Genomic DNA, 15,242 nt, shown 5'->3' on the forward strand with positions numbered 1-15,242 from the left:
AGATGGCAGGTTCAGAATGAACAAGAGAAATTGCTGTGCAGAGCTGTCGGGCTGTGGAACACCTTGGCAAGACGCTGCTGTGCAGACGGAAGGATTTTAAAGTGATTAGATGAAGTCACAGGAGAGAAATCTCTCAAGGGCTATTGAGTGCAGTGAATCTCTGGCTCTGGAAATCCCAAACTGCAAATGACTTGTGTCTGGGAGAGCATCCCAGGGCAAAACTCCTGCGTGTGTGCCTTGGTTTTGTGTGCCTTAGGACTGCGGGGTGTCTCATCGGGCCTGATGGGGCTGTCCTGTGTTCTTGCTGTGCCCACACTCCCACTTAGACAGTCTGTAAACGATCCGGCTCTGTTGTGTCAGCATACCATTTTGGTACATGTAAAGGGCTTGTCTGTGCAAAGAAGAAATTGTGGAGAAAGGGAAGACGTGAATTTGAAGCATTTTGTTGTCTGGAGGTTTTTATTTTAAAACGATTTTTAAACTAAAAGATTTTTATGTGTGTGGCTTTTGTTACGTAGGAAACCGTTGCAAGTCTTTTGCTTTAGTCAGTTTACTGTATAAACAAATAACCCCAACAAAGGATGTTCCAATTAACTGTTGACATATCTAATTTGTCCAAGTGTTGTCCTTTTGTTTCCTCTGCACATCTGTTTTGTCCTAGAAAGCCGCATTCAGTCTGCATATCAGGGAGCTTGGTCAGTGTAGCTCTAACCACTCCAGCCTGGTAAGTGGGCCCTTACAGCCTGTCTACATCAGCCCCACCTGTATGGATGCAGAATTTTCATTGGCCTCAGTGAGTGTTGGATCGGGCTGGAGATATTCACTCAAAGTCATTTCATTTCTTTGGTCTTTTTTTATCCCCAGCCCATTTTAGTTTTTTTACTTCCTTCCTTTTACGAAGGTGCAGTTTAGGACTAGACATTCCAGTTTGCCAGAGACGTGTTGCTACTGAGGCCCATAGCTATAGGGGACACCCATCAGTCCACTCATTATGTTAATTACTACTCGCTTAAAGGTTACCTGGTAATAGACAGCCAGCTTGCCCATAAAGGTTGCGCGTAGCAGGAGAGCTCTGAAACCCAAGACCAACGCTCTTTGCTGCTCTGAGGGGATTTCAGCATTCTGATCCCAACAGGGGACGAGTGCCAGGCGGGTGCTTGGCCATGGGCAGGGATCTCAGCTCAGCTCTCAGCACAGCGCCCAGCTCCCACCTGAGTCACTGAGTGCTGCTCCCCCGTGCGTGCAGCGACAGTGATCCTCCATGGCCGTCAGCCGAGGGGCTGGGAGCTTGGGGCTGTGCTCTGGTCTATTAAACAGTTGTTACTTGAGGGCTTTCCCCTCTTTCCTGATGTCCTTAAGCAAATACTCCTTTAGTAGAACGAAAACACTTACCGGCCCATTTATAAATCGTGGCCATTTACATGTCCCAATAAACTAACCTGTGGGTAGGAACTGGAAATTAGCTGCATATCTCTGTTGCTGTGAGAGGCAGATGCTCTGACCAGCATAATGCAGGTTTTGATTTATAAAGTTCTCTAATCGATCAATACGAGATTGACTGAGGCAATCAGATAATCTGAATAATTAAATGGCTTTTCAAAGACAAATTAAAATTTCTTATACGTACTCCATCCATCTACATTATATTTGGTGTCCAGGAATAAACAGGTTGGTTGGTTTTTTACAGGCCTGTATCAGAAGTGCTTTTTGCTTATTTCTGGATCACTAGAAAAAAGAAATGGTAGGTTTTTACTGTTTTTGTATTGGAAACAGCACTGACAGAAGGAAAGTGCTTGCTTGCATGCAGAATATATATATATATTTCTTTAAGCTTAGATATATTATGACATTAGAGGAGTTTCTGCATTATTCTTATAAATGCTCTTCTTTTTTTTTTTTATTTGCTTTTTGACCCCCTTCGTGCTTTCCAACATGATACCTGCTTCACCTCTGCATGAGGTAAGGCTGAGAATCCACCAATCTTCTCCAGCAGCTTCTTTTTTTGATGAACTGCTACAGAGTCTGCCCTGCTGAGGGAGGGGAGAGTTGGAACGGTCAGAAGGAGCAAATGTATTTCCTTTATGTTCTGTATCAGAGCGTGGTGAAAGAGGCCAGGGGTGCGAGGGCACGGGGAGCAGAGTTTCCTTGGGGTAAGTGGAAGTAAAAATAATTCACAGGTGTTCCTCAAGGTGTGTTCTCAGGGCCGGTTCAAATCCACCTCAGCCTGCAGTGCAAGAGGTGTGGCAGAGCCACCACGTCGTCCACCCCCGGCTTCCGGCCCCACGGCCGCTCCTTCTGCTCTTTGCCCTCACCAGGGCTCACGTGGCCTCGTGGGGATCCAGGAACTGCGTCTGACTGAGAGCTGAGCTGGAAAAATCATCTCTGAGGGTCCAAGGGAGAGGTGTGAATGCACAGGAGGTCTCTGAGCTCGATGTGAAGAACCCTGAAACCAGATCTGTAAGACAAGGCGGAACACTTGGTCCTGAGCTAGCATTTGTCCATGAAAAAGGTTCCTCGGAACTACAAGCACTTGTAAATGAATATCGTGTCCATCTCCTCCACCCTCAATTAGTCATCGCATAACCAAGCTACATGCGTTTAGTCCTTTTCATCTTTCTTCTTGTCAAGCCCTTTAGCCTGTCCCCCTCACCTACTCATCCCACCAATCATTTTAATTAATCTGTGAATTTCTTTGAAACTACTACTTTGTGGAATGGAGGAAAATGAGTAGGTTACAGAGACAAGATTGTGAATGATGGAGGTGGGGCAAAGTTAGGAGACTTTGCAAGACCTGTTGGGTTACCTCTGGGGCAGGACAGCAACGCTGGATGTAAACAGAGAGAGAGTATAGAAGTGAAGGAGGAACCACTAAAAACAGTTGCTGGGTTGTTTTTTTTTTCTTCATTTTATTATGAGTACAGTTGGAGCATTTCAAACGTTGGATGTTTTACATGCAGCAAAAAAGGAGTGAAAGATGTAATATGATTGTCTCTAAAGTGGAGAGGATTACCTTCTATTTAGTTATTTATATTACATTACTTGGTATTACTTTTTTCCATTCCTTGCTAGCTTTGTAGAGGCTCTGAGTTATCACTGCAGTTACTCAAAAGTACATTTTCAAATAATTAATGAGCTTTTTTTTGTTATTCAAACAGCTGTATGTATTTGCATAATTTTTGATGAAAAACCTGGCTGAATAGAAGCTAGCTACATTATTTAGAGATGAAGAGATCCCAGGGTATTGCTCTCCTTGGAATTTTAGGGCTTTACAAATCAAAGTAGCACGCTGTTAAAGCCTCTATGTTCATTATTCCCATACCACAGCATATCCAGTGTTCTGAGAAACGGAGAATTGGGCAAAGTTCCTATCCTTTGGATCTTACACTTAAACAATTCCCAACACATGACCAAGGCTGGCAGAAAGGCAGCTGATCCACAGTGGGAGCCCAGAGAGTGAAGTGAGTTTGAAGGTAAGCTGTACAGGAGGCACTGGAGGACATGTGGCATATGGGAAGCAGAAGGCAGTGCTCGGTTGTGGGCTAGCAGTATGAAAAACAAAAATTAACATACAAATAGAAGCATACTAATGCTGAGTGCTGGGGAGGCAGATGAGCACCTTTGAAAAGATATTTACTGTGTTTGAGGACAAAGATCCCAACAGAAATGTGCATTTTTTCAGATACAACCAAGGCACGATTTCACTGTGCAGAAATGAAATGAGCTTTCTGGCATTTTGGTATTTTGATAAATCTTTATTAAAGTAAGCAAGAACAACAAAATGCATTGATTTATGTTGCCAGTTGTGAGCAAATACCTCAGAATAACCAGATTTAACTATTGGGAGCCATCGATAAAATAGTTTACTTTTGATTAGTGTCTCAGAATGGATACAAAATGCCTGGCTTTTTAATTAATAAGCAATCTGGCATCTCGTCAGAGTTGACACCTCACTCTGTCTTAGCAGCTGTTGGAACAGTAGGCTTCTGGCAACCTGGGATAAAGGAGTGCTTGCAACAGGAGAAGGAAAGGAAGCAAGTCAGCATGACACCAAAAATGCCTTGTATAGAGCACCACAGAGCATAGGAATTTCCAATGAGAAATCAAGCTCCCCTTCCCTAAGCTACGGGTTCAGGCTTGCATGGACAGCGAGTTTCTGTTGCTGACTATCACCAGTGGTTGGTGGCTGACAGATGTAAGGACTCCTGTGTGAATTTGAGTGATGTTTCTGGTTCTGACAATGGTAGCAATAAACAGAGAAAGCATTGGACAGTGAAAGTAGGTCCTGCAGGTTGCTCCTTCCCGGGGATTATAGTGGCAGAGCCTGTGGGGAAGTTTACGGAGTGCCTGCTCATGTCATTCAAATGGAAACATTCCCTCTGAATGACAGTCATTTGAGTTGGAGTCATGGTGTGGGAGCAGTTAGGGTTGCCAAACAGCTAAGGCAGGCACTGTAGGGAGGAAAGGGCACATAGGAGGAAAGGCAGGACAATAGGCAGAGTTAAAGACTTCAGCTGTGGGGAAGATGCTGCTAAACTGCTACTCTTCCTCAGTCCCATCTGATGAATAATAAGCAATCAGATCTCTGAGCACAGCTGACAATATCACACAGTCCCCACTGTGTTGGCTGCTCCCCACTTGAAGTGGAAATGTCCTGGCCTTGTCCACTGCAGCTTCTCAGGGCTTCTGCAGAAGAATCAGGCCACTTGAAACCCTGAAAATTGCACTTTGCTGCCTCTTTTCTTCAGTAAAAAATCATATGCAGTCACTGACACTGCAGTACCCGTACCTTCCCTCGTTTCAGAGATGAGGCACTGATGGAAAATTCTGTCCAGGTAGTATTGATCCTTACCTGTATTCATTTTATTTACAGTGGCTTTGGGAGCACAGCTCACGTATGTGCTAGAGGAAATACTGCATGAACAGCAGGCAGTGCATTTGGCAGACACGTTGGTCAGCTCGCAGGACTGTTTACACAGTCTGTTGAGAACATATGAAACATATAAAAAGCCATAATATTTGAATATATTAGAAACAAGCTCATGAGATCAAGGAAAATTTTGAGGATAAAAGGACAACAATAAAGCTAAGGCCTGAGGGCTGTGATGGCTGCTAATTGAAATTCAGCTGTTTTTTTTGGCTGTTTTTTTTTTTTCCAAAGAACATAACTAGAAAGACATTCCAAAAGGGACTGCGTGGTATTTAGAGGTCTGGGTACCAGCTGTTATGTGCACATACTTGCAGAGGCTTCTGTTCTGCTAAGGCTGCGGACTCAGGTGAGTCACATGAGAGAGGTTAAGCACTCATATTGTAAGAGCTAATGGTACAAAGTAGCCTTTTCTATATAAGCATGTTTGGTGCTGACTTTTTCCAGCCATTGCTTTCCTTTCAGTCAGTGTAGGAAAAGATGTGTGGCTGGCAAATCTGCAAGCCCGGGCAAAGATGTTCTGGGTGTGGATGCTTACAACCTATTGCCAAGTGCTTCAAATAGGCATTTATGTCAAAGATCTGAGGTCAATTCAATGATAGCCAATTTCAGCCTCGGATGATTTTATAAATATTAATAAGAAGAGTAGTGTATTTCACATTTATGTTCTTGGCCTGCGAAGCACCTACCTAACCCTGTAACATTAGTGGTTGGGAATATACATCCAATTCAGGGCAACCAAAAGAATTTACAAGGTGAAGCAAAAATATGTTCACCTCTTTAATGTCACCTCACAAGAATAATGAGAAGTAATTTTATTTTCTCTGTGGAGAAAAAACAGGAGAAATGAGTAAACTCAAGTGGGATACAGCCACAACCTTCCCTGCTTCTGCCTCCCTGCTGGATGACCTTAAGTTACTTTTGCATTTCTCTGGCTTGCTTTGCTTGCTTGTAAAACAGTCATAACTGAAGTTGTAGTAAAGCGTGAAGATCCCCTTTCTGTGGGGAAAAAAAATGCTGTGCAAGTGGCATGATCTGCTTTTCTTTCTAAAAATGCAGTAAGGAAATAGGTACAGATAAGGGATGGAATTTCATCTGGAAGAATACCTAGGATTAATTTATTGGTGTAAAATGTTTATTACTGGCCCTGTTTGCTTTTAGGATATCAACTATTGACATTTTTATTAATTCATCAGCCTTGTAATGCATTTAAAACGTGTAGAGCATAACTGGCGCTGAGATTTATGCCATTTTCACTCTCTGACATTTTGCCCAAATATCTTCCTGCAGCTGCTGTGGACTTTTTTTTTTGTTGGGGGAAGCTGGAGGGGGAAGGCAGAGGAGGGGAAAGGTATCAATGTATTTTTTTTCCCCCCACTGTCAGAGGTTCTGGCAATGATTTGGAGTTGTTACTGTCAAAAATCTGTGTAAGGGAAAGTAATACTTTTCAGTTTCCCAGAAGGGGGAAGCTGGGGCACAGTGCTCAACACCTTCCCAAAATCACACAGACCGTTTCATTGAATACGAAGTTTTGATATGTAGTCCAAAACTTTGACAAGAAGATATCACATGAAACACAGGAACTTGTCTGCATTTCACACTGCTTGGGGAAGAGAGTGAGTGCAACAGCCACTCCCTGCTCGCATGAAAGGGCATTGCTGCAAAGGTGAGGCTTACAGTCCCCCTGGACACTCCGCCCAGCAAATCTGCCCCTAAGCTTTCTTGCATGCTTTTACATATATCTATGTTTTAAATTGCACAGCAAAGATTTTTAGGAAAACCAAGTAAATGTAAATCAGCACAATTTACCGTGCTGTTAGCTCCCAAGTGCTTTTGGCCTGCACTGCTGACAAAAGAGGCAGTCCTGCCCTCTTCCTGCTCCCACGCTGTCCCCTCCCTTGCTCTGACACAACCATGAGGTGAAGCGTTTTGGGAAATACATCCAGTTCAAATCTTATCCCAGCAAAAAGCCTGAATGGCCAGGGAAGGAGGAATTTCCTTCTTTTCGGAGTGTCACCAGCATACGCTGGATTAAAATCCTAGTAGAACCACTGTGTTAGTGCAATTCCCTGGTCTGTGAGAGCCAGGAGCTTCTAGTCTGTCCCAGCAGCTCTTGGCTAAAGGAGAACCGTGCTGCATCTGGAAACGCAATCAAGCTGCTTTCAAAACCTTTCATTCATACGTGGTCCGCAGTTGGTTCTTAGTGCACCTTTGCTATAGGCAGTAGCGCTCTGCGAGCCTGTCAACATTGTAGTCAAACAAAGGCTCGTCTCAAGACTCTGTTGTGTAAATAAACCTTGTGCCTCGCAGGGTGTCACTGAGTTAATGTAAAGCCTGAAGAGGGGAGGGCGTGGGAGCAGCATGCCAGTGTTAACTTTTCTGCTCAGGATTGCAACAGGATTGCAACAGCCCAGCCTATCTGAGCCGCCGCACGTACTGTAAACATGTCTGTGCACTTGAATTTGATATGGGCGGTGATAGAGCAATATACCTTTCTGGGAAGTGCTAATGGGCAGCAAGCTTTCATTTTAAGGAAATTCTGCATAAACAATAGCAGTTTTCTTGCTAGAGTGCTGATTCTGTCCATGTGGTCCACAGAACAGACAGACAAAGGCAATATATGTGGCAGCATTCACCACCAGGTTAAATTCTCAGGGTAAGAAGGAGAAATGCAGAAAATCCCATAAACATCAGTAGTTATGCTTTTAAATCTGTGGTAGCTTTGAGTACTTTTTTTTGCTTCTCACAGATCAGTAACCAGGGGACAATTGACAGCAGTAACCACACTGGTAAAAATACACAATTGTTTTTTGAACCAAACAGCGCTTCATATGCAAAGCTGTCTATGTAAGTGTGCCCAGGGTGCTTTTTGAGGCCTCATGGGAAGTTTTGCAAAGAGTTAACTACTTTTTATAAAGTTTTATCGAGCAGAAGCTTTTCTGATAGTTTCAAAATCCTCTGTTGCTTTTTCTAGGCTTACTTTTTCTTTTTTCCTCCCTCACAAGGGGTAATACAAACTGTAAGAAAAGTTCCAGGAGAACCTCCTGTCCCCCCATTCCCTTTTCTCATCCTTCCCCCTCCCCCAAACACCAGGAGCTCTCAAAAAACATTTTAGTATCCTGGAGATTAAAGGCAGTGTCTTTAATTTGTATTTGTCTTGTAATAGCTCTGATTGTCACTGCCTCATCCTCTCCTTTGCTGGAGTGCTCCTGCTATGTTATTTATGCACTTGCTGTCAGGTTCAATAAGCAGTTTCTTAGCAGGGCACCTTCCCACATAAAGATGTCTCCAGTTCTTGTCTTACCTCTCTCTTCCTCCATGTGCAGTGTCTTGATAGCAGAGAGCAACAGAGCTGAGTGTCAGCGGTGTCAGTAACTCCTAGCTGATAAATGGAAATTAACTCTAGAACCTCACAGGTCCACTGGCAGCTGCATACAGGGCACGTTATACATGTTCCAGTTATGCAGGTTTTGCATGGTGCCTATTTTAAGTTTAGGCATTTTGTTATTACTGGACCTGTTAAAGTTCAGAACTGTAGTACGCCAGTGTACCTCGTAGGTAATATTGAAAAGGTTGTGGTAATCTGTTTTAAGGATTATCTGTGTAAAAAGGGGTATCGACAAAGAGAATTGAAGTTACACGTTAATCACAGTAATTGCTCCAAAGACAAACTGGCAAGCAGCTGGCTGGAAGTTAGAAATGTAGCTAGTTTTATACCATAGATCCTAAATCGTACTGCTGGTGGAATCTTGTGTTTAGTCAGTGAGTGACAACCCCCCCTTTGAGCCGTAGCACCAAGGATTTCCCCTTCCTGAATGTGTAAAGGTGAGTAAAATTTCCCGGAGCATAAAAGCATGTTACAGAAGTGCCAGATTTTCAGTTTTGAATTAGAAGAGATACTTTCATTTTCAGTATCTCCATTAGTGCTGCTTTTTGCAAGACCAGGAGCGTGAACTCCTGTATCTGAGCCAAAATTCCAACCTAAGTAGAATGTACTCATCTAAAGTTCCCTTTTGGTTTCATTTGGACAAGATATTCTTTGGTGTAGAGTTGCTGTGTACTGTTACAGCAGTTGCTGTGTTGGGAGCTTGGGAATGTGCTCTCTTGGAAGAGGTTACGTAAAAACCTAGACCATAATAATCTCAGAGAAACCCCCGAGTGTGGTGATTAAAAAGACAAAACGATTAGGGGAAACACATCAAAGACTCTCTGTGAGAGTCCAAAAAGGAAAAATACTGATAATATTTGTTTTGATTTTGTCTTACATGAAGTAAAAGATGTGTGGTGTGTCCTGGGTCACCACCCTCAGGGGTGTGTACTTAAAGACAACAGAATCAGGCTCCAAGACTTGTATGTGGTTTATTTTGGTTGCAGGGCTGGGAAGATAAGATACCATTGTGCCATCTACATTGTGGTGCTATCAATCTGATAGATTATACTTTCTGTACACCTCTGACCACCTCACCTGCCCTCTGCCCACTAATCTGTTTCTAACAGGATAACTCCTCGCTTTCTGGCCTTTTAGAAACTTTCGGCTGTGATTTATTTAAACAGCCACAAAAATGTTTTTCTTCTCCAAATGTGTAATTCTTTGTGATGAAAGCAGCCAGAAGCGTGAGATGGGTAACACTGATTACTAAAGCTATTGTGCTAGCTCAGGCTCAGTAAATTGTGAATCTTAGGGGCTAAAATTGTTTAGAATTCCATCCATGGTCTGGGAATAAGAGTAGATACTTATTGATTGATAGCCTTGTTGTTCACACTCCACCGGCTTCTAATACTGTTATTTTAGAACAGTGTTAGATTCATTTAAAAAGTTTATTAGTCTTGGGCTGCCCTGGGAACCAGGTTAGAAAAGATTTGAGCTAATGGAATATGCAAAACGTGGTTTTAGGGCTCTCCTTTAATGTGGAAAGGAGAAGAAAGGTTTTAGTCGGCTACAGCAATCCAGTAAGAGAACTGTTTACTTAAGACTCTCACAGTTACTTTTCATGTGTGTTTTCAGAGCTTTTCAGATGGATTTACTTCACATGAACTAGTATATTAATCAATATTCTGATATTTGTTTTCCAGTTGGTATTCTGACTTAAGTAGTCACAGTTGTTTTCTTTCTGGGAGACCGATAGAGCAGATCCCAAAAACCTATGGGAAAATAACTGAGCTCAACACTGGAAATGGAGGAATATAAAATATAATCCCAATTTAGGTAGGAGTATTGCATCTGAGTTTATTTTCCCACGTGCAAAGTGATGTGGCGATAAGAATATTACAGATTCTTGATGTCAAGGCTTGCATACCCTTGAGTGATGCAGCCATCCTTAGAAAATGGGAGTCAACAAAGCCTTTGTCCTATACTACTGCAAATATCATCTCTCTTCCCAAGTGCTCATCTGTAACAAGAAATCATACCAAATCTATATCTGAAGATAACACAGAAGGAGCCCCTGGGCATCTTAGAAGTTCCAGTGCTTCCCTGACTGCCTCATGTCAATAGTCATTGTAGGATTTCAAACACTGGCAACAGTGCGTGTTATTTTCTTACATAAACGAAAAGAGATTGAAAATAAAAATCAAGGTACAGGAACATATTCTCTTTGTGCCAATTAGGTGATGTATTGATTTTGCTGGTTATGCATGTTTGCCTTTGGCCTCTTTTAGAACACTCCCAAGTTTGAGTCCAAGCTGCTGATGTTGTCCTGTACTTTTTTTTTAATGAGTTTCTGTGAGTGTAAATAAGGCTGCTTGGAGCAAAATGTTTTAGGTGAAAGATTCTTGTGTTTTTCTAATATTCTTCTGTCATCTTGATTTGATGATATGATGTAAAATCTACCTGTTTGCAGGACTAATTTGGGACTCTTGAGAGTAAAAGGTGAGAAGTAGAATAGAGAAATGAGTAGAGACAGCAATACTTTCATTCAAACCTTGAAGGCTGTCAGACATTTTCTACATCTGGAATGTCTTGCTCTTGCACTTTAGATAGGTTGTTTTTTGTCCAGATCAGGACTCTGGTCTGTTTTTCCTTCTTAAAAGAAAGACTGAGAAGAATCACTCTGTTTATATTAGCACTTAGTTTTGATCTGGTAGTCATAAAACCTCAGATATGTTTGGAAAGCAAATAGAGATGCAATGGCAAAAGCAGTGGTGGCAGATGCTGTTGGTTTTTGTTTTAATTTATTTTACTTAACAGCAAAACTAAAAATGTGATGCTGATTTATATGCAGTAGTATTGATTCCTATGTTGTTACAGCTATGTAACCTAGAGTCTAGCATGGCTTATAAACACCCGAAATGGAAGGACCTTAATAGTTCTGAGCACTGAATGTTTTTTTTCCTGTGTACTCTCTCCTACCTTTGTTATTCAGCACATAATGCTGCATTAATGAAAGCAGCACTGTTGTATTTCTCATCATTATATTCTTCCAAGTCATAGCAACGATGCTGGAAGGAAACCATTGTCTATAGAAAACATTCTTAAGTGTTTGAAGGGCTTCCATCTAGAAAAACTTTTTGGTAGAGAAAGGCTGATGCTGTAAGTATTCATTCCACTAACGGTCTCATTTTGATTACACTCTTTGCAGGTTGCATAGTCACATTTTGAACGAGCTGCAGAATATATACTGAATCCAAACATTACATGCTTGTTTTAAACTTAAAATTTCTCTATCTGTGCTTAGGATGCTTATCGAAGTGGTGGCTCAGAAGCAGACTGTTCAGTCTCCAGTGACTCAGAGGAGAAGTGCAGTGGGTAAGCACTGTTAAAAACCAGGTGCATAAGTTTGAAAATGTTGATCCAAATCACATTATTATAAGTAGTAGGGAAATGTCATGACTTACTGAGATTAAACAAAGACCTGCTTAGAATCTTGTGACTTCAGCTCATAAATGGATTTCATCACTCATTACAGCTGCATAAACAAATGCATGTGGTATATATGCATGTTTTGTTTTTGGAAGTTGTTTTTAAAATCCCCTCAGAGGTGTTTTTTGTTGTTTTTTTTTTAATTGCTCCTAATGAGCCAATGTTCCCCAGTTCTGGAGCGATGCCTCGTGTACCTGAGCAGCATAGCACAGCCATTGCTTTTAAGGGAATAGTTTGCCTGCTTTTCTCCCTTTCTGGCAGCTGAACTGCTTTGGCAAGCAAGTCATTTTAAAGGAGGAATTTACAATATGAAGCCTGCTGTCAAAACTTTTATTCCTTTTATGAAAGTAGCCTTAACCTAGTGCTCGCTTAGAGCTGTGGAAATGCAGTCCCAGCCCCATCAGCAATTGGAGTATGTCCTACATGATGTCTCAGCTCCTACTGCATAATTTTATCATGTATCTAGATATTTTTTGATTGGTTAACATAACTTTTCCTGTTGTCTGTGTACCTGTTTCTCCTGATGGGCCTCATGTAAAGAACCCTAGAAACCAATGCCCTGTGATTATCCACGTGTAATTAGTACTTCACCCATGTTTTCTTGCCAGTATGTTGCAAGTGGGATGTGGCAAGATTAAGCAAAGTTTTGGTCTCCCTGCTGAGACTATTACCTGAAGGCACTAATGATGACAGTGCTTTGTGATGTACAACAGGTGCTTGTCATCTGTGGCTTTAAAATGTGGCATAGATAAAAACTATTAAGTCATTCACATGTCTTTGGGTTAAAATATAGCACGTTTGGTTAAAAATCACACTGCTCAGCATGTTGAGGCAGGCAGTTATCAAAGATTAACCTTGAGAAACCAAGAAGGCAAAATACATGGGTAATTCCTTGAATTCCAGTTTGCCATTTCATACTCTGAACTGAGATGCTGCATTATTTCTAGGTAGGCAGCTCCAATTTTACTTGCAGCCTCCTCTTTTTACTTGTGAAAGCTAGGCAGGAAAATAAAAAGAACAACATGAGACAAGTTGTGTTTGGGGCTCTTATCCATATATCCTAAATAGATGGATTTGGCCTGAATTGGATTACTTTGTTTTACTCCCCAGAAGGATAAAACTCGTAATAAAAAGAGATGTAATTTAAAATGAATAAACCCCAAATCGTTTCACTTTTCTGTCCAGTAGCATTAATTTTTAGGCAACTAGGAAGGAGTCCTAATCATATGTGATCCTAAAACTTGCTTATGCAACCTGCTGAATGCGTGAGGCTGTGAGTATCCTGCCCCTTCTGTTGGAGTCTAAAGAAAATCCAGTTGCTCATCACCTCTGAAAATCTGCCCTCTCATTTAGGTAGTTAAAAAAACTCCTGACGCACTCCAAAATGTTGCCTTGAACGCCTTAAAATGTCACATTAAAATCACGTACAGTTCACCCACCAACCATCTGGCTTTGCGGATCTGAAAACGATTAATTAAGCTTCTTGCCTTCCTAATAAGGCCTATTGGAAGTGCCACACGGCCAGCAGCGGGTCTGCAGTGTGCAGGATGGCCGTGGCCGAGGATCTCTGTGGCCGGTGGCCGGCAGAGCCTTGGCACGCCTTGCCGCGCTACCTAGCACAGCTCTAACAGCAGGCTGGACAAATACCTGTGTTTGTCCTTAAAAGGCTCTGCCAGCTGCTGCAGGAGCCCCAGCGCTTCCTGACTCTGCTCAGCCACGCTCCTAAAAAGGCAGTTCCTTGCTCCCACTTCCCACAGCTCAGCTCCCCGGGGAGGACAGCCCTCCCAGGGCCAGCGGTTCGCTTACAAGGAAAGCCTTCCTTATGGCTTTTGCTGCTGCTTCTCGAGGAAGCCGTTGTGTTTACAAGCACTGCTGGGGTTATCCTCTCTTCAGTGAATAATGGAAAGTAGAACAGAGTGCAGTGCCCGAGCCTGCAAGCCTCCCAGCACAGGCACGTTTCTGCAGCAGCGTGCAGCCCGGAGGGTTCTGTGCAGGGAAGGAGATGCGCCGTGGGAAGCAGTTCAGAGCCGTAGTCTTGAAAGCGTATTAGGTTATGGTTTTATAAGAGAAAGTAGTCGGCAGCAATATGAGCTCAAAGCAATTCATGTCCTTTTTCCTCCCTCCCGACTGCCATTCCTGCGCTGCCTCTTTGCTTGCGCTCGTGCAGCTCTTTGTGGGGCCATGCTGTGTTTTTGGTTTGATTTGTTCTGAAAGCCAGAAAAGCATTTTCTGCTTAGCTTGATGGTGTGGCTTCACAAAAAGTTATGCAAGTATTAGCTGAGAGAAGAATAGGAAAGAGGGGCAACAGGACTTGGTTACCAATGCCCCATACTCTTCCTAACATGAAACCATAGCTACTGTCTGCACCTTCTGGAGGAAAACTCCAACTGCTGAATGTTTTATTAGATATTTCTACAGATTTAATTGAACGGCTCTGAAGGATCTGATTACTGGTTTATTTATTTCACATGCCAAGTTACAGGCTTAGTTACAGTCTGGTAGATTTTCAAGGACAAGTTCTTTAGTGAAGCCAGATTTTGGAAAAGGCTTGAATATACCAATTCAGAAGGGGCTTTACACAGCCTTTTTTTTTAAATTAAATTAACAAATCATCCTGGCTTAATTTGAAAAATTACAAAGAGAATTTTTCAAATTTAAGATCTGTGAAATTCTGACATGTGCAGCACACTAAGTGCTCTCATACTCATTTCAGAAAGGGACTTAAGATAATCCATTTCCAAAGGGGTCGTTTGGGAAAGGCCAGCACCAGAGGTCCCTCTCTCTGCTCTTCAGGGTGTGTGGGACATTGGGGTGCAGCTCACAGAGGTTGAACGCAATGTACTCAGGCACAGCAGTTTGTCTCTTCAGAGCCACGTACTTCCTTCGTTTATCAGGCTGCTCCTGGCAATTCTGTTCAACCTTTGGACTTTATGGCCTCTCTCAGGATGTAGCATTGGTTCCCTAATATCTCTCTTCTCTTGTCTTTTGCCAAGTTTCCAGCAGGCGATGAGGCCATGACAAGCGGGGTCACAGGTGTTAAGAGAAGTCAGCAGCACAAACAATTATTGTTACAAAATCAGATTCCACACTTGTAAGGATGAAATACTGCTTTTCTCATTCCTGTCTTTTCTTTTTCTGAGATTACAAGGCATTTCCTACCTCATTTTCCTTTTACACCAGTGCTAGGTTAGCTCCTAGCCTAGTGTAGTTGAGGTTAACAGTACTGATGGTGTGGATAAAAGTGATGGAAGTGACACGCACTCTTTTAATGTACAATGTTAGCTGAGGTCTGTTGTGTATTTTCCAGTATTGCCTTTACAGCTGCTGGTACTTTTAGTATGCCTGTCGTGTAAAATATGATGTGTTTGAATGGTAGTTAATGAGATACATAGGAAGAAACAGATCAGACAATAAGGAAGAGGGTGATTAGAGAGAAACATTGATCGGACAATAAGGAAG

General features: G+C 42.3%; 1 long non-coding RNA gene across 2 annotated transcripts in view; it reads left to right on the forward strand.

The window, feature by feature from the left end:
• Nucleotides 1-2,339: 2,339 nt before the first annotated feature.
• The window catches only part of LOC104912431, a 62,825-nt gene continuing 49,922 nt past the window's right edge, over nucleotides 2,340-15,242 (forward strand). For both annotated transcript variants that reach the window (XR_794670.3, XR_794668.3), the window contains exons 1-3: nucleotides 2,340-2,457; nucleotides 3,325-3,470; nucleotides 11,599-11,669. This is a non-coding gene — a long non-coding RNA (uncharacterized LOC104912431). The remainder of the gene's footprint in view (nucleotides 2,458-3,324; nucleotides 3,471-11,598; nucleotides 11,670-15,242) is intronic.

The sequence above is a fragment of the Meleagris gallopavo genome, chromosome 10 (genome assembly GCF_000146605.3).
Source record: "Meleagris gallopavo isolate NT-WF06-2002-E0010 breed Aviagen turkey brand Nicholas breeding stock chromosome 10, Turkey_5.1, whole genome shotgun sequence".
Classification (NCBI taxonomy): domain Eukaryota; kingdom Metazoa; phylum Chordata; class Aves; order Galliformes; family Phasianidae; genus Meleagris; species Meleagris gallopavo.